The sequence below is a fragment of the Mustela erminea genome, chromosome 9, assembly GCF_009829155.1.
Source record: "Mustela erminea isolate mMusErm1 chromosome 9, mMusErm1.Pri, whole genome shotgun sequence".
NCBI lineage: Eukaryota > Metazoa > Chordata > Mammalia > Carnivora > Mustelidae > Mustela > Mustela erminea.
Window position 1 is genome coordinate 16128202 of NC_045622.1, and position 25352 is coordinate 16153553.

Below are 25352 nucleotides of genomic sequence, written 5' to 3' on the forward strand. Positions count from 1 at the left end.
TCCTGGGATCGAGGCCCACATCGGGCTTTCTGCTCAGCAGGGAGCCTGCTTCCCCTTCTCTCTCTGCCTGCCTCTCTGCCTACTTGTGATCTCTGACTGTCAAATAAATAAAATCTTTTTAAAAAAATCATCATCGTCTGTTGTCTCCCTCTTCCCTTTACCCCAGATGTATTACAAGGACCTAGGTTAGTACCTGATTACAGAGTATATGGTAATAAATTTACGTATTGAGTAAAGGAATAATTGAATGAGTAATAGGCTTGTATAGTACATTGGTAATATAAGTGACTTTGTACATTTTAATACCAACACATTCTTTTGGGGCTACAATTGTTTTATTATTACAATGATCTTTTGAAGAATTAATTACTGTGAGAATCTTGAAAAGAAGACAACCTATAAAATAATCAAATTTAGGGAAGTCAACTAAAGTTTTCTGAAATTTCTCCATACTAGATTATTGATAGTATAGAACTTGATGACCATAGGCTTACCCAATATTATATTTAAAAATACTTTTCTAAAGCATTATTGGATGATTCCACATAAGCAAACAAATAAACATAGTAGCAAAGTTCCTTTTTGATTTATCCTTAAATTTATGTATACTCTCACATGCTATTAGTTTACAATGGGTAGAAAATATCCAGACCGTTGAGTCTTTTACTTAAGATATTTCTTGAAGTATGATACAGTGCTTACTGGTAGTTTTGGTTCATTTGAACATGAGGATTTTTGAGATTTTAACAGGTGTATTAAGGTATAATTGTTGTGTGAGAAACTATTTATGTTTAAAATACACAGTTTGCTAGGTTTTGATTTTTGTATGCACCAGGGAAATGCTCTACAATAATTAAGATAATAAACATATTCATCACCCCAAAAGTTCCCTTGTGCCTTTTGCAGTTCTTCCCTTTGAATCCTCCCACCCGTTACCGGCTACCACTGTTACTATCATTATGGATTAGCTTGCACTCTCTTGAGCTTTATATCATTTATATCATGGTATAAATATATACAGGGTATGTGTTCTTTTTGTTTGACTTTTAAAATTCCATGTAATTATTTTAAGATTTGTCCTTGTTATGTGTATCAGTAGCATAACTTTTTATTCCTGAGTAATATTCCAGCATATGGATAAGCCATCATTTGTTTACCCATTTATCTGTTGATAGTCATTTGGTTGTTTCAAGTTTTGGTCTATTAAGAATAAATTTACAAGTGTTTGTATGGACATATGTTTTCATTTCACCTAGGAGTAGAATGGCTGGATATGTGGAATAGTATATTTACCTTTATAAGAAACTGCTAAATTGTTTGTTAAAGTGGCTCTATTGTATTGTTTTTACCAACAATGTTCCAGTTGCTCCACAGCCTCACCAGTATTTGGTATTGTCAGTCTTTTTAATCTCATTCATGCTAGTGGGTGTATAATGGAGTCATGTTGTAGTTTTTATGTGCATTTCACCTAGTGACCAGTAATGTTGAACATCTTTCCATGTGTTTATTAGTATTTGTATGTTTTTCTTTCATGAATTGTCTGTCCAAGTCTTGTTTTTAGTTACACTTTTTATAATTGAGTAGTAAGAGTTCATGATACATTCTGGATCAGAGTCCATTGTTAGATATTTATTTTGGAAATATTTTATTCCAGTCTTTGATTTGTCTTTCCATTTTTTTACTATTCTCTCTTTTTCAATAGCTGTATTGATAATATAGTTCACATTTCAAAGATCAGAAGTTTTTAACTTTGGATTCCAGTGATTCAGTTTTTTCCTTTTATGGATTGTGCCTTTGGTATATATATCTAAGAAATATTCTCCTAATCAGTATTTTCTCCTGTGTTTGCTTTTAGAAGTTTTATAGTTTCAACTTTACTTTTAAGTTTGGGATACATTTTGAGATAATTTTATAATACGGTGTGAGGTATAAATTGAAGTATATATTTTTTGCATATAGATATCCAAATATTCCAGCACCATTTGTTGAAAAGACTAAATTTGCTTTTGTACTTTTGTCAGAAATCAGCTGTATCTTATACATGGGGCTCTCTATTCTGTTGATCTGTTTGTCTTTCTTGACTCCAATACTGCACTGTCTTGACTACTGTTGCTTTATAGTAAGTCTTGAAATCAAGTAGAGTTGGTCTTCCTGCTCTTTTTCAAAGTTGTTGGCTCATCTGGGCCCTTTACATTTCCATATGAATTTTAGAATCAGTTTATTCATTTCTGGAAAAAAGCCTGTTGTGATTTTGATTGGAATTGCATTGAATCTGTAGATCAATTTGTGGATGAATGATATTTTAGCAATATTAAGATTTCCAGTCCATGAATATGGCATATAGCTCCATTTACTTAAGTCTCAGTTTTTCTTAGCCATGTATGTTTTCAGTTTGTAGGTCTTACTACACATCTTCTGTCAGATTCACTCTATGTATTTAATATCTTAATGTTATCATGGGTGGTATTATCTTCTCAGTTTCAACTTCTAATTGGTGCTAGTATTTTATTTGCAGAAGTGCATATAAAATATGCACTTCTTTGATTATTGATTTTTGAATCTTGCAAACTTGCTGAACTTACTAGTTCTAGTAGGTTTTTTGTTGATTTCATAGAATAGATAGATCATCATGTAATCTACATAAATATAGTTTTATTTCTTTTCCAATCTGGATGCCTTGGTTTTTGTTGTTGTTTGTTTTTGTTTTTTTGTTTTATTGCCTTACTGTACTAGCTGTCATAGTACACTGTTGAGTAAAATTGGTAAGAGGGAACAACCCTGTCCTGTTCCTGATCCTAGAGGAAAAGGCTTCAGCTTTTCACCGTAAGTATGATGTCAGCTGTCGATTTTTGTAGATGCCAGTAATCAGGGTAGGGTTTTTATGAATGTTTATTGCTTTAAGAACTAGAAATATAATTGATAATACTCTTGTTCAAATTAAGTAAAAAAAAATAAAGTAGAAAACACCACATTTATATTTTTAAAGAACAAAGACTTTCAGTATTTTTTATTATGGTAATACTCTTTTTAACAGAGAATTCTACAGGGGTGCCTGGTGGCTCAGTCTTTAAGTGTCTGCTTTTGGCTCAGGTCATGATCCCAGGGTCCTGGGATTGAGCCCCACATTGGGCTCCCTGCTTGGTGGGAAGCCTGCTTCTCCCTTTCCCACTCACCCTGCTTGGGTTCCCTCTCTTGCTGTGTCTCTCTCTGTCAAATAGATAAATCTTGAAAAAAAAAAAAAAAAAAAGAATTCTACCACTGCCAAAATTCTGGCATTGTGAGAGAAGTTACAATTAAACAATTTTTTAGTATTTTCTCTGCTCTGTAATAGTTGTGGCATAATGTCGAATTCAAATATATTATAAGGACATGATGAGGAAGTAGAAACTGTAGATATATAGTAAGAACTTTAGGGGCACCTGGGTGGCTCAGTGGGTTAAGCCTCTGCCTTCAGCTCAGGTCATGATCTCAGGGTTCTGGGATCGAGCCCCGCATTCGACTCTCTGCTCAACGGGGAGCCTGCTTCCCCCTCTCTCTCTGCCTGCCCTCTGCCTACTTGTGATCACTCTTTCTCTGTCAAATAAATAAATAAAATCTTTTTTTTTTTTTTTTTAAAGAACTTTAAAGTACAGTTGGCCCTGACCCTTGAACAACATGGGGGTTAGGGGCACTAACACTCTATAATATTATTTTTCATATTTATTCCTTCTTCTTTATTGCTTTTGAAATCATTTAGATCCTCGTCATTTTAAAAATCTGTGCTATTACTGTTTTCTAATTGGTTTCCTGGCCCAGGCCCACGATTTCATTCTTCATTTTGTTTCCAAGGCGATATTTCTAAAATACATACTGGATCATATTACTGCCTGGCTTAAAACCTGTCTGTGTTCTGCATTGTTGCTAGCAGTGGTTCTTTGGAGGAGACCTCTTTTTTAATGGACCTCTTTTGAGACTGTCTTTAGAGATTCCCTTACCCCATAATGTTCAGTACCTCTGGAAGCTGAAGTCTGGGTTAAAAACCTTTCTATTTCTCTGTGTGGTATATAGTTCCCTCTGCAGACGTTATTACTCTCCCCCAACCCAGCCCTGATGCTCCAGCCATTCTGAGCTACTTGGATTTTCTCCAAACACACCAGCATATGCTTCTCTTCCCTTGCTTAGAATTTCTCCACGTGCCTCTTTTCCATGGTTGAGTTATTCATTCATTCAAGAAATATTTATTGAACACCTTGAGGAGCTGTGCCAGGGCTGAATTTACTGTGTACTCATAGAGCTGCCTAATGATATAAACCAACATTAAATATAAGATAATTATAAAATGTGTTAGAGAGAGAGAACAAGGTAATTGTGGGAGACAATAACAGGAGGAATCTAATTGAAACTAGGGAACAGAAACCAGGAACGGCCTTTCTGAGGTAGCAACCTTTAAGCAAAGGCCTAAAGTATATTCAGGAATCAGGTTAACAGGGAGAGGGTCCCAGATCTAGCAGCATGCAAGATATCCCTTCTTTGGGGAAGCATGCATGTAAAGCACTAAAGGAAGGCCACTATAGCTGAAGCATAGTAAGCGAACAGGAGAGTGGTAGAAGTTGAAATTAGAAAGGTAACAAGAGCTGTATTTTTTATATCTGGGTCTTGCATGTCGTGTTTTGGTGTTTGGATTTTTTTTTTCCCCTAAATGCAGTGTGAAATTATTGAAAGAACTTAAGCAGGGGAGGGACACACTAAGATTTGTGTTTTGAAATTAAGCGGTTCCTGTATAGGAAAATGAATTGGGGGATGTGTGCACGAATATGAAAGGCAAGACCTGTTAAATTATTACAGTAGTCTAGGCTTGGGACAAGGTGGCTAGCTCTCTAAGCCAGCAATGGCCAAGGTCAGAAATAAATAAATCTGAGATATCTGTTGAAGGTAAAGTCAGTAAAAGGCAATGATGGATGTTAAGTCCATGGAAAAGGAGACTTATTTATTTTCTGTCTTCAGGTATATGGTATATAGAGTGTGTGCTCAGTCAGTATTGTTGGGTGGGTGGAGAGTTGGGTATATTGAGTTTGGGGAGGGAGAGGCAGTTGTCTTTGATGACTTCTAGATTTCTGACCAGATCAGGTAGGCAGATGAAAGGCTGATTGTTGAGATGGAGAAGCAAGTTTTGAGAGGCAGCATAAGAATTTAGTTTCGGGTTTATTGAATTTGAGATACCACTGGTATATCTAAATGCGTATGCCAGATAGCAACTCTTCACAGCCCAGAAGATTGAGGAAATCCATTTGCCTGAGTCTAATGCCCATTATATCATTAGACAAATATTTCTTGAGTACCTGCTCTGTGTGTAGCACTGCCCTGGAATATAACAGTGAACCAGAGATCAGGGACCTCATATTCCTGCAGGTGGGGGTATTGAGTGGGTGGGTAATAGAGTAGATGATCATTTTTTATAGCATTTATTTTTTGAAATACTGTGTGCAGGAGTACCATATAGGGTAGAGAGGATACAGAGTTAAGACAGATTCTCTACTGAGGAAATAATAATGTTTCATTGAATGTCAGGAGGGTGGCTTTTGTTACACTATTTGTTAGTTTCTGTATGTTAACTGACCCAGTGCTCACCCTCAATCCATTTACCATGGCTTCTGCATTCCTGAGTTCTTCATTTTGAGAATATTTTTATTGGGTGGATTTTGTGTTTAAGTAGGGTTTTTCCCTCTTCTCCAAGAAGGGCTCGTAGGTGCTTTGTTTCCTTATTTCTCTACAGATTCTTTATATCTTAATTTCCAGTATGCATAAAAACTTTCTAAAAAAATTTAGATGTTATATCACTATTTTCTCACATTGGAATCATATCTTGTGGCGTATGGAGTCTTTTTGTGGAGAAGTCTCGAGGCTGATTTAATCTTTCCCACTTGTACATGACTTAAATTTTTTTATCTAGGTGTTCATATAACTATTCTTTAAATTTTTATTTTAATTCCAGTTCACATACAGTATTGTATTAGTTGCAGGTATACAGTATAGTAATTCAACAGTTCCATATATCACCCTGTGCTCATCACAACAAGTCCTCCCCTTAATCCCCATCACCCATTTCACCCATCCTTTTAACCCCTCCCTTCCTCTGGTAGCCATCAGTTTGTACTCTATAATTAACAGTCTCTGGTTTGTCTCTCCCCCACCTTTACTTATTTGTTTTGTTTCTTAAATTCCACATATGAGTGCAATCATATGGTATTTGTCTTTGACTGACTTATTTCACTTAACATTAATCTTTCCAGCTCCATCCATGTCATTGTAAATGGCAAGATTTCATTCCTTTTTTATGGCTGAATAATATTCCTTTATAGATATATGCCCACATCTTCTTTATCCATTCATCAGTTGTTAGACACTTGGGCTTCTTCCATATGGCTCTTGTAAATAGTGTTGCTGTAAACATAGGGGTGCATGTATCCTTTTGAATTAGTGTTCTCGTATTCTTTTGGTAAATACTCGGTAGTGTGATTGTTGGATCATAAGGTAGTTCTATTTTTAACTTACTGAGGAAACACCATGCTGTTTTCTACAGTGTCTGCACCAGTTTCCATTCTTACCAACAGTGCATGAGTGTTCCTTTTTTTCTATATCCTTGCCAACACCTATTGTTTCTTGTGTTGTTGATTTTAGCCGGTCTGACAGGTGTGAGGTCATACTCACTGTAGTTTTGATTTGCAGTTCCCTGAAAGTAAGTAATGATGAGCATCTTTTCATGTGTCTGTTGGCCACCTGAATGTCGTCTTTGGAGAAATGTCTGTTCACATCTTCTACCCATTTTTAATTGGATTATTAGTTTTTTGGGTCTCGAACTTTGTAAGTTCTTTATGTATTTTGGATACTAACCTTTTATCAGATATGTCATTTGCAAATAGCTTCTCCCATTCCACAGGTTGCCTTTTAGTTTTGTTGGTTATTTACTTTGCTGTGCAGAAGCTGTTTTATTTTGATGTAGTCCTAATCGTTCATTTTTGCTTTTGTTTCTCTTGTCACAGGAGACAAATCTAGAAAAAAAAATTGCTTTGAATAATGTCAGGAAAAATTACTGCCTGTGTTCTCTTTTAGAATTCTTACGGTTTCTCTCACATTTAGGTCTTTAGCATTTTTGAATTTAGTTTTGTGTACAGTGTAAGAAAGTGGCCCAGTTTTTCTTCTGCATGCTGCTGTCCAGTTTTCCTAATACCGTTTGTTGAATAGACTGTCCTTTTTGCATTAGATATTCTTTCTTGCTTTGTTGAAGATTAATTGACCATATAGTTGTGGATTTATCTCTGGGCTTTCTATTTTGATTTATTAATCTATGTGTTTTTGTGCCAGTACCGTGCTGTTTTTATCCTACAGCTTTGTAATATAACTTGAAGTCCAGAATTGTGATGCCTCCAGCTTTGCTTTTCTTTTTCAAGATTGCTTTAGTTATTCAGGGTCTTTTGTGGTTCCATACAAATTTTAGGATTTTTTTTGTTCTAGTTCTGTGAAAAAATGCTCATGTCCTATAACTCTTTACTTAAAAACCTTATATCTTTATAACTTTAGCAGTGTACTTATTATATATATCAGTGTACTTATATATCAGTGTACTGATTATTTTCTGTTTTTATAGTATGGTGTGTTGTTCAGAATTCACTTATTTTGTATTTGGGGGAATTTTTCTGTTATATTTTTGAATATTATTTTTTCTTGTATAACGCATAGTGATTAAGAACAAGAACTGTAAGGTTCATGTATCAGCTTCTCTGCTTCTCTGCTTACTAATTGACCTTGGGCAAATGTCTTAATCTTTCTGTGCCTTAGTTTGTTCATCTATAAAACAGGGATAATAATAGTATTTACTGAGGATTAAATGACTTAATGCATGTAATATAGTTATAACAGTTACTGGCATATGTTATATGCACAGTAAATATTAGCTGTTATCATTAACTATTCCATTTTTCTGTTGCTTACTGTTCTTTTCTGTGTTCGGAGGCCTGTGTGATTCACAGGAATGTTCTTGAGGTCACAGGGTTCTCTGTGTTGTGTTCTCATGGCAGGTGCTCTGACTTTCCCTCATTATCTCCACTTCACTTCCAGCAGTATCATAAGCCTAGGAATGTAGCAGCATATTTTTGTTCTTTGATTTTACTTCCTTCTGCTGTCCTGGGTCTCTCTATAGGGTCCCTTACTCCCTTGTTATACTGCTACACTGGATATTGACTTCCTAATCATAGGACAGATAGATCTTCATTTCAGATCTGTGATCCTTATGTTTTAAGAAATGGGTTTCCTGTTCAGGTCTACCAAGAATTTTTTGGTATAGATCCAAAATTTAGTAGATTTGGCAAGTATGTTTTTTAGTTAATGGTTTAAGGTTATAATCATGTCCTTTCATAAAGGGTGGATTTTTTTCCCCTTCTATTTTTGCTTTTAGTATTGAGGAAGCCTGGTAGAGTAAAATTGTCTTTATTATCTTTCATCTTTACCTGGAATTGAATGCATATTTATTGAAACAACCAGTGGTTTGTGAGTGTTGTCTTGAAGAAGCACATTCAGGTGGAAACTGGTTTCCTTTATGATGTATAACTGGTAAGTTGCCTATACGGCACATATATATTAACTGAATTCTCCACCCAGCTTTGGGATTTGGAGATGCAGATTCTATAAGATTGGGAGTTCTTTTGTAACCAGTTCATGTTGGCTTATCTTTGCCTGCAGCTATATAAAGGTATGAATACCTTTCTAGCTAAATATTTTATAGTTATACCAGATCTAATTTGCTGATTCTCACTCATGTGAAGACTTTTGATTAACTATAAAAAAAAAAAACTATGCAGGGGCGCCTGGGTGGCTCAGTGGTTTAAGCCTCTGCCTTCAGCTCAGGTGATGATCTCAGGGTCCTGGGATCGAGCCCCTCATCGGGCTCTCTGCTCGGCAGGGAGCCTGCTTCCCCCCCTCTCTCTGCCTGCCTCTCTGCCTACTTGTGATCTCTCTCTGTCTATCAAATAAATAAATAAAAATCTTAAAAAAAAAAACTATGCAAAGGGAAGAGAATGTTTTGTGGTAATGCAGTAATCTAAAGGTTGAGAACCAGGGACTCTAGAACGTGAAGGTTTGAATCAAAGGTCCTCTGTCTACTGGTTATATAACTTGTATATGTTACTTCTGCCTCTTTGAACCTCACATTTTTCTGTTGTAAAAAGAGGCTAAAAATGGTATTTATCTCTTAGAATTGTTGTTAGAATTAATATATGTAAAGTACTTAAGGCAGAGACTGGCATTTGTTAAGAACATTTAGTAGAACTAGTTAAGTAAAGTTTAGCTATTTTGCTTTTAACTGTTAATCATTATTCTTATGAATAACGGAGGGCATATACTTGGAGCAAATTGCCTAGCATAATTTGTAACTACCCAGGGTAACTTGAAGGTATTGAGTGTTTCTCAACTAAGCATTCTTACCAAATGAGTATTTTTCAGGGAGTCCAACCCTAGGAAATATGCAACAGCTTACTGTTATTCTTCACCTAATATACAATTATTTCCAACCAGTTCATCTCCTCTTTAAATACAAGTTCAGTAGAATGTTTTTTCCTCATAAGAATTCAGAAACCTTTGTTCTGATGATGAGCTCATTTAAATTTGGGTTTGAGCACTGATAGAAAACTAAGCTGGTTTCTCTTAATGGGGGATCTGGCCATTCATTCTCCTTCACCCTCCCAGGGTAGAATTTTTTTCAGGAACTAAATAGCTTTATCTAGCAGGGTCTTCCTGCCATTAGCAGTGGAACAGTACAAAGGCCACATTGAGCATAGCTGCTGGGGAAACCCTTTTTCCTTCTCTGGCCTGTAAATGCTGTTCTGTCTCTCTGAAAAGCCCTGACATCAGCTCTTGGAAAAATCCAAATACTTGTGTTAGAACAGGACTGAAACACTTGCCTGGGCAGACACTAAATGGCTGAATGGCTGAACTATAGTTCTAAGTTTACCAGATGCCTCTCAGTCATGTTATGGTTTAAAAAAAAAAAAAATTGACATCTATGAGTTTCAGACATTATCTGGAGAAATTAGGATAGAAATGATAATTTAGCAACTTCCGTCCTTATCCTCATTTTATTCTTTTTAAAAAATAAAATCTAACTTTGAGATAATGTGGAATTCATACACAGTGGGTACAGAATATAGCAACATTATAAAGTTTGTGTAGTGTTCTTCATATATTAGGTGCTTCATAGGTATTTGATATTTGGGGCAGAATGCACTGTTACTGTAAACAGACTGAATTTGACTTTCTTGGTGTTCAGATGTGTGGCATATGAAGGTTTATTCATTCACCAGAGTGTTCCTTTAAAACATCAATTAGGTCATTTCTTAAAACCCTCCTGTTTTCATTATACTTTGAATAAAATCTGAATTCATGGACATGGCTCACATTCTTACGTTATCTGGCCCCTCTCTTATCTGCTAATCTCATCTCATTACTACTTTCTTGGTCATTTTCTATGCTCAAGCCACAGTGGACTTTGTATTTCTCAAATTAGTAAGCTTTTTCTCCATTGTGATCTTTGTCCTATTACATTTGCCTGTAGCTTTGTGGCTGAAGATCTTCTCATGGCTGGCTCCTTCACCTCATTTAGGTCTCAGCTCAAATGCCGTAGAAGTCTTCTTTGAATAAACAAAATTAACTCAGTTAGTCGCAGTCATGTATATTTTATTTTTCTCATAGCACTTACCACTGTCTGAAATAATCTGGTACAATTATTTGTCCAGTCTGTCTTGTAGAATGTAAGCCTCTTGAGAGCAGAGGTTTTATCTGTTCTTCCATGTAACCTCTAGTAACTGGAACAGTACATGACACTGATTGCTGTTTATGTAACTTAGTGTGTTTTTGGTGGTCTATAACTGGAAAGCTAACTAGTAAGGACATTTATTGGCGCACATAAGAAGAAGTCCAGAGCTGGGTTCAGGGATTTTTTATCTCATAGCTTACCTGGGTTAAGAGCACAGGTTCTTTCCAGTTTTCCACTCTTGCCATCAGTGTCAGCTTCATCTTAAACTAGTTTTTAATGATGGATATTAAATAGTAGTCAGGGCTACTTGCTTTCTCATTCCTGTCCAGTGGGAGCAAGGACAAGAAGTTTCATGTTCTTTCTTAGGAGTAAGAAAATACTTTCACAGATGCTTTTAGCAAACTTTGTATTCTCCTTGTCTCTTTCTGAACCAATCACTTACTCAACAATGGACTTACCATTCAGTGCCAAAAAGCCCAGCTCTGTTGGTGCAAATGGAGTCCGCTTCCCTTGGATCATCAAGCTCTGAGAAAAATGGTAAATAACTGAATAAAATAGGGGTGAAAAGGACGATTGTGGTCTGGATTGGTAATCATTTATGTCTTCCATAATTCTAAATAAAAGTATTTTGAATGAATGAATTCATTTAGTAAATACGTATTGAATTGTCTAGTATATGCTCAGCACCGTACCAGTAAATTAGAATAAAAAATGGTCCTCACCTTCAAATAATTTAAAGTCTAGTGAGAGAGACAAATTAACAGTATACTAAAATTATTTTTAAAAAATCAATTTATTAAAATAATTTAATACAAATAAACCCAAAATAAAGCAAAAAAAAAAAAAGTGAAAAGGGGAGATAAAGAACAGATGAGACAAAAAGCAAATCACAAGATGATAGACTTAAACCTATACATATCAGTAATCACAATAAAGATAAATGGTTTAGGGGCACCTGGGTGGCTCAGTGGGTTAAGCCTCTGCCTTTGGCTGAGGTCATGGTCTCAGGGTCCTGGGATCGAGCCCTGCATAGGGCTCTCTGCTCAGGGGGGAGCCTGCTTCCTCCTTTCTCTCTCTCTTTGCCTGCCTCTCTGCCTACTTGTGATCTCTCTCTGTCAAATAAATAAATAAAATCTTAAAAAAAAATGGTCTAAACACTCCAGTTAAAGGCAGAGATTATCAGATTAGATAAAAAGGAAAGCCTAACTCTGTGCTACAAGAAATACACCTTAAACATAAAGACATATAGTTTAAAAGAAGATATGCCATGGTAGTATTAATCAAAGGAAAGCTAGAGTGATACATTAATATCAGATAAAGTAAGCTTCAGAACAAAAGTATTAGGGTTAAAGAAAGTCATTACATAATGAATAAAGCATCAAGTAAAAAAGATATAACAGTTCTAAACTTTTATATAGCTAATAACTGAGCTTTAAAAATTTCATGAAAGAAAAACTGATATAACTGCAAGGAGAAATAGACAAATCCCCAATTATTACCAGTGAGTTCAATATCTCAATAATTGAAAGAAGTAGAAAATCAGTAAGGGTATAGACTACTTAACACTATTGACCGGTTTGATCTAGTTGCTTTTATAGAACATTCTATCCAACAACATAGTACAGGTTCTTTTTTTTAGCACGTATACATGGAATATTTATTGAGATAGACCATATTATGGGTCATAAATAAATTTAAATAAAAGTTTTAAGTCAGGGGATCCTGGGTGGCTCAGTGGGTTAAGCATCTGACTTGGTTTCAGCTCAGGTCATGAGCTTGGAGTTGTGGGATCAAGCCTTGCATCTGGCTCCATGCTGAGTGAAGAGTCTTGTCTTAGATTTTTGTTCCCTCCCCATCTGCTCCTCCCCCCCTTGCATGCTCTCTCTCTCAAATAAATAAAATCTTTTTTTTTTTTAAAGGATCAAGTCATATAAAATATGTTCTCTGACCACAGTGGAATTAAATTAGAAGTCGGTAAAAGAAAGATCTCTGGAAAATACCCAAATATTTGGAAAATAAACAACATACTTTTAAATTACCTGTGGTCCAAAGAAGATACTAAAAGGGAAATGGGAAATTATTTTGTACTGAATGAAAATAAGAACACAATTTATCAGAATTTGCAGGATGCCACTAAACCATTACTTAAAAAACATTAAACTCCTTTTAGAAAAGAAGAAAAGTCTAAAGCCAATGACATCAATTTCTGTTTTAAGAAACTAGAATAAGAGCAAGTTAAAACCAAAGTAAGCAGAAGAAAAGAAATGATAAAGATCAGAGTAGGAGTCAATGCAGTAGAAACAGAAAAGCAGTAGAGAAAATCAATGAAAGCAAAAGCTGGTTCTTTTGAGAATAATAATAAAATTGTTAGAACTCTAGCCAGGCTGATCAGGAATAAAAGAGGGAAGACAAACATTACCATTCTCAAGAATAAAAGAAGTGACATCACTACAGATTCTACAGATATTAAAATGTTCATAAGGGAATATTATGAATAGCTTTATGCCAATAAAGTTAACAATTTAGATGAAATATGGTTTAGAATTTTATAAATTCCACCAATATACAAACATGTGTATATAACTATTACATATATAAGAACATATAAAATATACATATGTACACTTACACATTGGTAAGTGTACATAAATATACATTTACATAGTTGTATGTATATATACACAGCTACATACATACATCTTTTTAAAAAAATAGTTATTTGAGAGAGAGCATGCACCAGCAGGAGAGGGGTGGAGGGAAAGAGAGAAGTGGACTCCTCTATTGAGCAGGGAGCCTGATGTGGGGCTCTGTCCCAGGACCCTGGGATCATGATCTGAGTTGAAGTCAGATGTTTAACTGACTAAGCCACCCAAGCACCCTGAGAAGATATTTCTTCATGTTAAAAAGTGGAAAACCATTGCTTTATAGGAAACTTTACAGTTTTGGAAGGTAACAGTTTCATTCTTCAGTCCCTTGAGGGAGAGGAATTGTCTTGAAAATTTATAAAAAATAGTATTAGTAATGTAGACCTATTTAAAAATTAACATCAGTAGTCTTATGTATCAAAAGTGTATTAGGTATGATAAGTCACATCTAAGGGAGAAAATAGAACAATGTCAGTGAATTAAAAATGAACTGAACTTTGTAAAGCAGTGATTCCCAATTCTGGAGTGACATAAGAGGAATGTCAAAATATTTAAAACACACTTTCCTCCATGTTTCCAAATTCAGTGCTGTGGTGAACCATTGTTACTGATAAGAGTGTACCCTGTACATTCTATGGTTTAGGGCCAAGAAAAACTCTGGTAGAAAGTGTGAAATAGCATGCATAGAACTAATCTTCTCACCTTTTCCCCACAGAATTAGAGGTCTTTTTTCCTTTGTGCTGGTTTGAAAGTTTGGGGTATTCAGATTTGGCGTAGAAAATGTGATTTAAGGGGCACCTGGCTGGCTTAGTCAGTTGGCTGTGTGCCTTCAGCTCAGGTCGTGATCCTGGGGTACTGGGATTGAGCCCTGCATCTGGCTCCACACTCAGCAGAGAGTCAGCTTCTTCCTCTCCTTATATGCCTGCTAGCCACTCATCTTCTCTCTCTCTCTCTCTCTCTCAAATAAATAAATAAAATATATTTTTAAAAAAGAGAGAGAATGTGGTTTCATGATAAACTAAATGGATAGCTAAGAGGAATTGAAGAATTGTTAATATTTGATGCCAGAACCAAAGCATTTGTGAAGAGAAATCTCTAGTTTATAGCCAGAAATTGCATTATAACATTAATTATACACATAGCTAGTAAAAGTAGTTTTAATGAAAAATAATTTCCTTAGAAGAAAATAAAATATTTTTATGAATGTGGAATGTGTGTTACATAGAAGATTTAATTGTAATTTTATTGGCTATGATCAGTTCTTTTGTTATTAGTCTTATCTTTACTGATACTAGTCTTATCTTTACTGATATTTTATTTTTATATAGCCTGTTTTATTTATTTATGGAGCTATTGCACCAACTGAGGAGTATGACATAAATTTAATAATATGTGACTAAAGTACTCATAATGTATTTCTTATGTAATTTTAAAAATTATAAGTAGAAAACATGGAGTGTGAGCAATCCTTAATCTCTTAGAGTTCTTCTGGAAAGTATATGAGGTTTTTATTTGTTTATAAGAAATAGGCCTATGTAGGTTTAGTTCAAGGAAATTGTGAACATTTTTAGTGTATATTGGAATTAGGTTTATACTTCTCTGACTCCCTATTTTTTTGGCAAATCCTTGTCTGTTCAGCTTTGTGGTATAGATGGGATGGTGAATTAGCCTTCTTTGTATTCAAGTTCTGAGCATACCAACTACAATACCTGAAGGTAAATAGAGCTGTTGAATAATACTCAGTGATTTGGGTGTTAGTGTTAATTCTGTTTTTCCTTCTACTAAGATTTTCAAAATAGGATTCCTATTCTTGTAATTGTGTTGGCATTTGGTAAGAAATGTTTAGGAACATTTAGGATAAATGCATTGCAATTTGTTTTCTTGTCGAATTGGTATTCCTTGCTATGGATGCTATTTTTAATGGATGTTTTAGATTTTTTCTTTAATAAAAATGGAAACTGCAAATATATCAAATATGTACTTTAAAGTGATACGTAAGAATTTACTTGAGTAGAACTTTTTTATATCATAGAAGATACAGTGTTATTTGAAATTTTATATTTTAATTTTACATTTTCATAAAATTCTCAAGTTCAGGTTAATGGTGGAGTTTGTCTTAATGACACCTCAATACAAAAGGTGAAAGCCAACTAAGACTTTCTACTTTTTCAGAAGGACAGTTGTATCCTTTGGCAAATCTGCAGAAAGCAGCTTATCCTAACAAATTTTGCACAGTTCTTGCTTCAGTTTACAAAATTTGAACACTCAATCTTAATGTACTTTATATAAAATCTTCTTTTTTAAGATTTTATTTATTTGTCACAGACAGAGAGAGTGCACAAGCAGGGAGAGCAGCAGGCAGAAGGAGAAGCAGACTCCTGCCTGATCAGGGAGCCCAGTGCAGGACTTGATCCCTAGGATCATGACCTCAGCTGAAGGCAGCTGCTTAAAGATGGAGCCACCCAGATGTTCCTATAAAATCTTTACATAAGTCTTTATATAAATATTTATTTGAGAGAGAGGGTGCCTGCATATGTGCATGTGAGTTGGGGGGAGAGCTGCAGAGAGAGAGAGAGAGAGAGAATCCTCAAGCAGACTCCCTGCTGAGCACAAGCCTACACAAGACTGGATTCCAGGACCCAGAGATCATGACCTGAGCTGAAACCAAGAGTTGGCTGCTTAACCAACTGAGCTACCCAGGTGCCCCCATTCTGTTTCTTGAAGTAGGCCGCATTGCTATTAATTGCCCTCTTACTAATTGCTTTTGCTGTCTCCCAATAATTGTTGTGTGTTGTTGTATTTCTATTTGTAGTTGTCTCTAGACATTTTTTTTATTGCTCAGGTTTCTCTGATGACCCTGTGGTTGTTTGGTAGCATGTTTAATCCATATGTTTGTGTTTTCTTGTTTTCTTCTTGTAATTGATTTCTGGTTTAATAATAATGTGGTGGGACAAGGTGCTTGATGAGATTTCAGTATTCTTTAATTTATTGAAACTTGTTTTGTGGCTTAACATGTGATCTATCCTGTCAGTGTTCTATATGCACTTGAGAAGAATGTGTATTCTGTTGCTTTTGGATGGAATGTCCCATATATATCTATTAAGAACATCTGGTTTAGGGGCGCCTGGGTGGCTCAGCGGGTTAAGCCGCTGCCTTCGGCTCAGGTCATGATCTCAGGGTCCTGGGATCGAGTCCCATATTGGGCTCTCTGCTCAGCAGGGAGCCTGCTTCCCTCTCTCTCTCTCTCTCTGCCTGCCTCTCTCTCTGTCAAATAAATAAATAAAATCTTTAAAAAAAAAAAAAAAGAGCATCTGGTTTAATGTGTTGTTTAAAGTCAGTGTTTTCTTGTTGATTTTCTGTGTGGATGATTTATCTATAGATGTCTACCATTACTGTATTGTTGTCAGTTTCTTCCTTTAGGTCTATTAATACTTACTTTATTTATTTTGGTGTTCCTATGTTGGGTGCATATATATTTATAATTGTTGTATCATCTTGCTGGATTGACCCTTTTATCATTACGTAATGCTTTTCTTTAACTTATTAAAGTATTTTTTAGGGGCGTCTGAGTGGCTTAGTTGGTTAAGTGACTGCCTTCGGCTCAGGTCATGATCTTGGAGTCCTGGGATCGAGTCCCACATCAGGCTTCCTGCTCGGCAGGGAGTCTGCTTCTCCCTCTGATCTCTCCCCTTTCATGTTCTCTCTCTCTCTCTCTCAAATAAATAAAATCTTTAAGAAAAAGTATTTTTTAAAGATTTTATTTGAGAGAGTGTGCACAAGTGGGGGGGAGGGGCAAAGGGCGAGAAAGAGGCAGACTCCCTGCTGAAAGTCATGACTTGAGCTGAGGCAGACGCCTAACCAAATGAGCCACCTGGGTGCCCCAGAGTCTTTATTTTAAAGTTTATTTTGTCTGTTACAAGCATAGCTACATAAACTTTCTTTCAGTTCACATTTTCATGGAATATATTTTTTTTCCCCTTTACTTTCTATCTCTATGTTACTTCTGAAATTAGTCTCTTGTAGGCAGCATATCTCTGAGTCTTGTTTTCTTAATCCATTCAACCACTCTGTACTTTTTGGTTGGGGAATTTAGTCCATTTACATTTAAAGTAATTATTGATAGGTATGTATTTATTGCCATTTTATTAATTGTTTTCTGGCTCTTTTTGTAATTCCTCTCGTTTCTTTCTTCCTTTTTCTTCCCTTTTGGCTCTATAACCTCCTTTAGTGTTATGTACAGGTTTCTCTTCATTTTCTTTTGTGTATTTACTATAAATTTTTGCTTTGTGGTTACTATGAGCTTCACAAATGCATCACAGTTTTTTATCTTATGTGACATCAAAAATAAACATGGGGAGTGTAAAAATGTAGTTTAATACAAATTTAAGCTGTCATCAACTTAAAATAGACTGCTATATATATAGATGTTATTTGTGAACCTCACAGTAACCACAAAACAAAAACTTATAGTTCTTAGTGAGTTCTTATATTTATATTTTTAGTACTTTTGCCTTTTGACCTTCATACTAGCTTTATAAATGACTAATCCACTACCTTAACTACATATATTATCTTTTTCACTGAGATTTTTACTTTCATGTTTTCTTGTCATTAATTAATTGCTTTTTTGCTTAAAGAAGACCTTTTTAAAAAAAATTTTTTTTAAGGACAGTTTAGTGATGATGGACTCCTTTAGCTTTTGCTTATCTGAAAAATTATTTATCTCTTCTTCTATGCTGAATAGTAACCTTGCCAGTAGAGTATTCCCCCACCTCCAACACACACACCCATAGCATATTCTTGGTTTGAGGTTTTTTTTCCTTTCAGTTCTTTGAATATTTCGTGCCACTCTCTTCTGACCTGCAAATTTTCTGCTAAAAAATCTGCTGATATCATGTGGGATTTCCCTTGTACATAATAAATTGTTTTCCTCTTGCTGCTTTTCAAATTCTCTTTTTAACTTTTTTTTTTTTTTAAGATTTTATTTATTTATTTGACAGAGATCACAAGTAGGCAGAGAGGCAGGTAGGGTGGGTCAGGGGAGACAGGCTCCTTGCTGAGCAGAGAGCCTGATTCAGGGCTTGATCCCAGGACCCTGGGATCATGACCTGACTGGAAGGCAGAGGCTTTAACCCACTGAGCCACCCAGGCGCCCCTTATCTTTAACTTCTGACAATTTAATTGTAATGTTTCTTGGTGTGAATTTTTGGGGGTTTGTTTTGTGTAGAATTCTTTGTGCCTTCTGGACCTGGATGTCTGTTTCTTTCCCTGGGGTAATGAAGTTTTCAGACATCATTTCTTCAGATAAGTTTTCTGCCCCTTTCTCTCTTCATCCAGTGGGCTGTCACACTCCTCTAGTGTATTTTTTTAGTTCAGTTACTGTATTCTTTTGCTCTCTGTCCCCTTTTTGGTACTTTCTTAAATATTCTCTTTGTTGATGTTCTCACCATGTTCATCTCTTCTCCCAAGTTTGATGACCATCTTTATGACTATTACTTTGAACTCTTTAACAGGTAGATTACTTATCTCTGTTTCATTAAGGACTTTTTCTAAAGTTTTGTCTTGTACTTTTGTTTGCCACCTATTCCTGTCTCATTTTGTCTGAGCCTCTGTGTTTGTTTTCATGTATTAGGCAAAACCTTTCTGAGTCTTGAAGGTGTGGCCTTCTGTAGGAGATGATCCATGGGACCCAGAGGTACTGTCTCCCTGGTCACCAGAGCCAGGCTCTCAAGGAGCATCCCCTGTGTGTGCTGCACATGCTTACTAGCTGTGGTGGTGCTGTGATAGTGGCGTCAGGAGTAGAGGCAGGTGTTGCCCAGCTGCGGCATGGTTAGGCACTGAAGTGGGGATACCAACCTGCGCTAGCAGGTTAAGGGGAGGTTGTAAAAATTAACAAAGTAGCATTAGCAAGGTAGAATATGACCACAAAAATGGTACTTTCCAATGTTTCTTTTCTTGCAGAGAGTCCCAGCAGGTTCCTGAAGCTCTGGCAGTTGCTTTAAGATATGAGTAATTGGGTCTCCTTCACATTTGGTCTTGGAGCTTTTCAAACTGCTGCTTTTGGATTAGGTCTCAGGGCGAGTGAGTCAGCCTGCAAACCTTCTAAGAGTGGGTTCTCAATTCCCTACATTTCTGTGGTTCTCCAGGACTTAATCCCTGTTTATATTAAGTTTGAGGGGCTTATCTCTCTGGTGCATGACCCAAGGGTTGAGGTGCTCGATGTGGGGCACAAACCCCCTTGCTCCTCAGGCAAAAAAAGTTCCATTTTTTTGAAATCCCTTCTGATTGTGGGTCCCTGTGCCTGGGGTGGGGTGTTGGCAAGAGCATGTCTCTGCCTTTCCTACCGGTCTCAAATTGGCCCTTTTATTTTTTGTTGTGAAGGCACTGTTCATCTAGTTTCCAGAACTTTTTCAGAGGAAATTGTTGCATGTTAGCTGTTGAATTTTTGTGTCCATGGGAAGAGGTGAGTTTAAGATCATCCTTCTTGGCTGTCTTGAACCACTTCTCCAAACAAATTCTGAAATTGGGAATTGTGAAGTAAGATTAAGGTTTAAACCCTTATTTGCTAAGCAAAATAAGTCGTCAGAGAAAGACAAATACCACAGAGATTTCATTCATACGTGCAATTTAGGAAACAAAACAGATGAACACGGGGAAGGGAAGGAAAAATAAGATAAGGTGAAAACAGAGAGAGAGGCAAACCATAAGGCACTCTTAACTCTAGGAAACAAACAGGGTTGCTGGAAGAGAGGTAGGAAGGGGAATGGGATAACTGGGTGATGGGCATTAAGGAGGGCACTTGAAGTAATGAGGGCTGTATACTGAAATGAATGAATCACTAAATTCTACCCCAGAAACTAATAATATAGTATATGTTAATTAAATTGAATTTAAATAAAAAATTTAGTTAAACAAAGATTTAAATCCCTATCAAATGAAAATTATGTATCATCATTATTTTGTCAATTTTGAGATTATTCTGTAGAGTCCAGTTTGTTTATTGTTTATATTTGTTTAATGATGATAGTATCTCATATAAGCATTGATTTGGTATTTTGAATGGTGTTGAGTGGAAAGAAGATACTAAGTAGTTTGAGGTTTTCTTTTTTCTGGCAGTTCCCTTTGCTTCGTTTTTTGAAGTGAATAATTGGAAGTCTAGAAAGACACTATATAAGTTAATGATGATACTCATTATCTCAAAGCAGAGTTTATTTAGAAACCTTACAGGAGATATTGCCTAAAGTAATACTATTTCAGGTTGTCCATGAGGAAAGAAGAGCCTATAATAAATAAGATGTTATTTTCATTGTGAATTACTTTTCCCAGTTCAGAAACAACCAATATCTGATTTATAATATCTGGCAGAGACAATTAAAATAATTTAGAATTTACTGTTTGATTTGCCAAAGTATGTCTAGGAAAGACTAAGGATCGTTATGTGTTAAGTTCTTCAATAAAAGTAGCAGTATCCTAAGTTATATTTAAGAATTTAATTTGAGATTGTCTTATGTTACATTCTAGTGAATCATTTTTGGATTTTACACCAGAACTGAGCTCCCTGGTCCTTCTTTCTGTGGTTTTGTATTGCAAGGTCCAGAGGTTTAAAACTAATAACACCACCATGAAAATTCTCGAGTCATCCTTTCAGCTGTAGCTTCTCTTCGAGTCTTTATGATATAACTAATGTTTATGCCAGCTCTGCTGACAGCTTTTCATGCTTTAGATCTATCTCCCAATAAAAAGGTACAATGGTGGATAATTTTCGGATTTTTTGTTTGTTTTTTCTGTAGTTTTTAGTTCTTTTAGTGAGTGTAAGCTAGACCAGTTATAAATTGTAGGCGGCGAAAGGATTTATGACTGGTATTTTTGGAGAGCTAGGAGTGTTAGTGGTCATTACTACTTTTGGCTCTATGAATCTTACTGTCCAGAGATCTAAAGTTTGAATTAAGTTTAGCTGAAGTCAGCAGTATGTTCTAAATCCCTATACTTAAGGGTACTTAAATGCCCTTTTAGCTGTTGTGTTATTTTGTGAAAAACGATACAATACTAGAGCTAGCTGGTTCATATTCACATTGGAGTAGTTTCAAACTTTAGTGTTGTGCTTCAGGATATTTAAATTATTTTCTAGAAACAGATGAAAATAAAACTTGATTTACATCCAGGACACAGAATGCCGTAATCATTCTTGATACTTTAAAGGAGATGGGAAATAATGGACTCTTGCTAAGTGGTGGGTATGGTCAACACAATTTCACAGGCTTAAAAAAAAAAAAAAAAATCTCTGACCCTACTTGCTAGGAAAATGAAAAGTTTAGTTGTAACCTGATCTCCCTGCTGAACAGAGGGCCCGATGTGGGGCTCGATCCCAGGACCCCGAGATCATGACCTGAGTTGAAGGCAGAGGCTTTACCCACTGAACCACCCAGGCACCCCTGAATATTGTTAGTTTTTAAGTTTATTTTTCTTTTCTATTTAATTTGAAGTTAAGTCTCTAAAGCTCAGATTTTATTTTTGTTCTGATTAATAGTTAATAATAACTTAATGGTTATTAAGTGCTAGACAGTGCTTCTCATTTAATGCTTTGCATGTTCTAATTCTCAAAACAAATTTGTAAGGTAGGAACTAGTATAATCACTATTTTCCAGAAGATTTTTGGAGAGCCTGAGCACCTTGTACAAGTGTTAAAGCACCTTTTAAATTGCAAAACTAGAATATGAACCTCATTATTTTTTTTTCTGAGGAGCCCTTGTCCATGAGGCCTTGAGATCACATGCAGTTTTCATTGACTGTAACAGTAATGGAATCTGTATTTTTTTGCATTGTTGTTTGTCATCATTTCATGAGGATTGAGCCCTAGACTTCTCTTACCTGCAGTCTGTTTTGCAGAGTTCTTTGTCTAGAAACTCCTCACTGGCATGAATTTCAGTAAGCTAGTGCTGTATTTCATGGATTCCAAGGTGCATGGGCTTTTCATCCTGCCTTTTAACATTGCTAAGATCAGGATGTGTCTTACAATGGAATTATTGAGAATTCTAAATTTAGTAGCTGACATTAACAGGCTAATGAAAACTTGCCCACCATCCAATGTAGGTAAAATATCCTGAACTTAATTCTCCACTTTGCAGTCACCCCTTATAAAGAACCATCCAGACTCCCAAATTCTTCATCAAAATTAAACCTGAGGAAAAAACATCTAATACCTTGAAGGAGATAGAGAGGGTAGGAATTAAGGTTTAAGTGTGGTATTTCTATTTTTTTCTTGAGGACACTTTCTTTCAGGAGTAATATCAAAGGCTTTTTTCTCATAAAAAAATATCTATAAAAGGAAAAAATGACTTCTAATAAGCTATATATTATAAGCAAATATGTGTTAACAAAAACCTTGATGGCCGTTTGTAATGTTTTTAATCTAGAAGAAATTCTGTTTAACAGTCTTAAAGGGATATCCCAATTAGAAAGTCATGTATATGTATGTATTGTATAGTAAAGTGTGTGTGTGTGTGTGTGTGTGTGTGTGTGTGTGTGTGTGTGTGTGGTTAAACCTGGCTCAAACTGGAAGTTTTACTAAAGGAAATACTATTTATTGGGTTAGGGTTATTTATTTAAGTACCAAATCACAACTCCCTTTACACTGTAATAACATATTGGGAGGAGTATGCAAATAAAAACTTTGAGGAGGCTTCTATATATTGCTTCCTGGGCTTTAATATTAGAGCTCAGAACTTATAAGAAAAAGGCATCCTGAGTCAAGTGAGTAAATATAATCATGACCTTTAAGGCTCTTGGTTAGAATTTGTGGCATTCAAGTGTGCTTAGTATAGGTAATCGAAAGTAAGGGCATCTAGTGATCTTATCCCAATGGCTCTAATTTCTGACAGCACTTTCCTTTTGAAATTATGGGTCTTCGTATTCATACTTGAGCTTCGTCTCATATCTGGAAAAATACACACATATGTAAATATGCACAGACATGTTCATTGTTGACTAAATGTCCAAGTGATTGATATTTATTTTCAAAAGCCAGATACAATTTATTAAGGACTTCCAACGTAATTCAGCATTCAACTACAGCTCTTTTCCACAGATAGCTAACCAGAGGAGGTTGTTACAGTTGTACGATTGGGTTGCAGAATGGACAGGGTCTTGAAAATAGACGATTTGGGGGCCAGAACTGTTTCTTCAGCCTAGTGTTGGGCTAATTGTGGAATTTAGTGATTAGAGAAAAAGTACTGTATTTAAAAATTTGTGTTTGAGAGAGGCTCTTCACCTGTACTTTAAGAATGTAGTAAGTCAACTGTGTTAAGCGAATTTTACTGTGCAGTAGTCCTTGTTCTTCATCTTTTCACTCCATTTTTATCCTCCTCCTTCCCCTCCCTTTCCATTCCCTCGTAAGAGAAGGCAGCTCAGGAAGCTGGTTTACAACCGTAGTCTGGGAACTTCCGGGATTCTTTACCAGAATCTCCCTGGATGTTGCAGGCCCTGACGCAAGCAGCATTGTTTTGGGGTAGGAGTTTTTATAACCGCTATCAGGAAGAGTGGCTAAGGTTGCTAACTGCAGGTATTATCCTTTGTAGAAACTCAGTTGGGAATTCTTTTCTGCCAGCTCCTATGTTCATGTCTAAATTAAAAAAACATTCCCCCCTCCCCACACTCCCCCAGCAAGTAAGGATGGACTTCCTGTTTCTGAAAATTTCGTGATTTTTTGTAATTGGTCTGTTCTCTAGAGCAGTTTACTCTTATCCCAGAACCTCTTTTCCTTGTTATCCCTGACTTTGTTGTGAGTGAACATGCACTTCTTATGAAAGTTTTTAGATTCTTTGTATTTTTCTTTGGATCAATTCTAGTTTTTATCGGAGTTAAAGGAAATGGTAATTAAACTTGTACTTTAGAGGTTTTTTTTAAAACTAAACTGTCTCCATGACAAATAAAATAATCATTTAAGTTATCATTGTTTTATGTTTGTTTCTTACTGTGTTTATTAATGACCTTTTTTTTAAAAAAAAAAAACAGTTTTATTGATACTCTTAATAAGTCCCATTTTTGTTACCCAGGCTAGATAATCTTTACATAAAATGCCATCAGTTGTGATCATTTCTCAAATAACAGATCTGAAAGGGGAACGGGAGGAAATCTGAAAACACATGTAGGCTTAGTGTTTATGTGTAACGTCAAATTCTTATCAGGAAGCCTCCAGTAATATTTCTTTCAAAAAAGGCAACCAGGAGGAAATGCAGTAGTTCTTAATAGCTTGTAGACCGGAAGAAAGAAAAGATGTACCCTTTTGTTTTCTACTTTTGGAACATAGTCTTAGTAACTGGTAGTACTGCAATGGTATTTTCTCTAGATTTCTGTTATAAATGCTAAACATAAATGAGAATTGTGATTTAATTATGATCAAAGGGTAGTAGACAGGTCAATACAGCAGTAATCACCACCCAGATATCTTGGGGAATGGGGAGAGGGGATGGACAGGAAAAAACTTTCCTTGCTAGGGAAAGTGAATATAATATTTTAATGGCAATATATTTCTCTTTGCCTTAGTTTTTTAAAATCTGCAAAATGGAAATAATATCTTTATAGGTATTTTTTAGGGTTAAATGAGATAGCACTTGTTAACAGTTTAGAATAGTGCTTAACATCTTGTAAGCCCTTAGTAAATTTAGCTGTTGCTGTTTGCGTTCAGATTTTTAAAAAGGAGAACCCATACTCAGTGACAGCTCATGGTAAATGCACCTGTAATTTAAGATTTAACAAAGGAGTTATTAAAAAATAGCATCCAGCTTTTTACTCCAACTGTTTGCCGAATCTTGCTTTGGGCAAGTTGCACAAGGTTTATATCTCTTATTCTGCTTTAGTAGAATGAATAAATTTAATAACAGTCTTATAAGTGAAATAACTACATCTTCCTTTTTTTTTTCTTTGTT

The 25352-nt window shown here is 35.7% G+C and overlaps 1 protein-coding gene and 1 long non-coding RNA gene across 5 annotated transcripts in view; both read left to right on the top strand.

Annotated features, from left to right (window-relative positions):
- The window catches only part of ARHGEF12 (Rho guanine nucleotide exchange factor 12), a 141909-nt gene that overhangs the window by 42202 nt on the left and 74355 nt on the right, over positions 1–25352 (top strand). The gene's annotated exons all lie outside the window — the stretch shown is intronic.
- On the top strand, positions 1304–25329 carry LOC116600056. Its single transcript, XR_004289485.1, has 3 exons — positions 1304–1315; positions 12404–12408; positions 25112–25329. It is a non-coding gene; the product is annotated as an uncharacterized LOC116600056 (long non-coding RNA).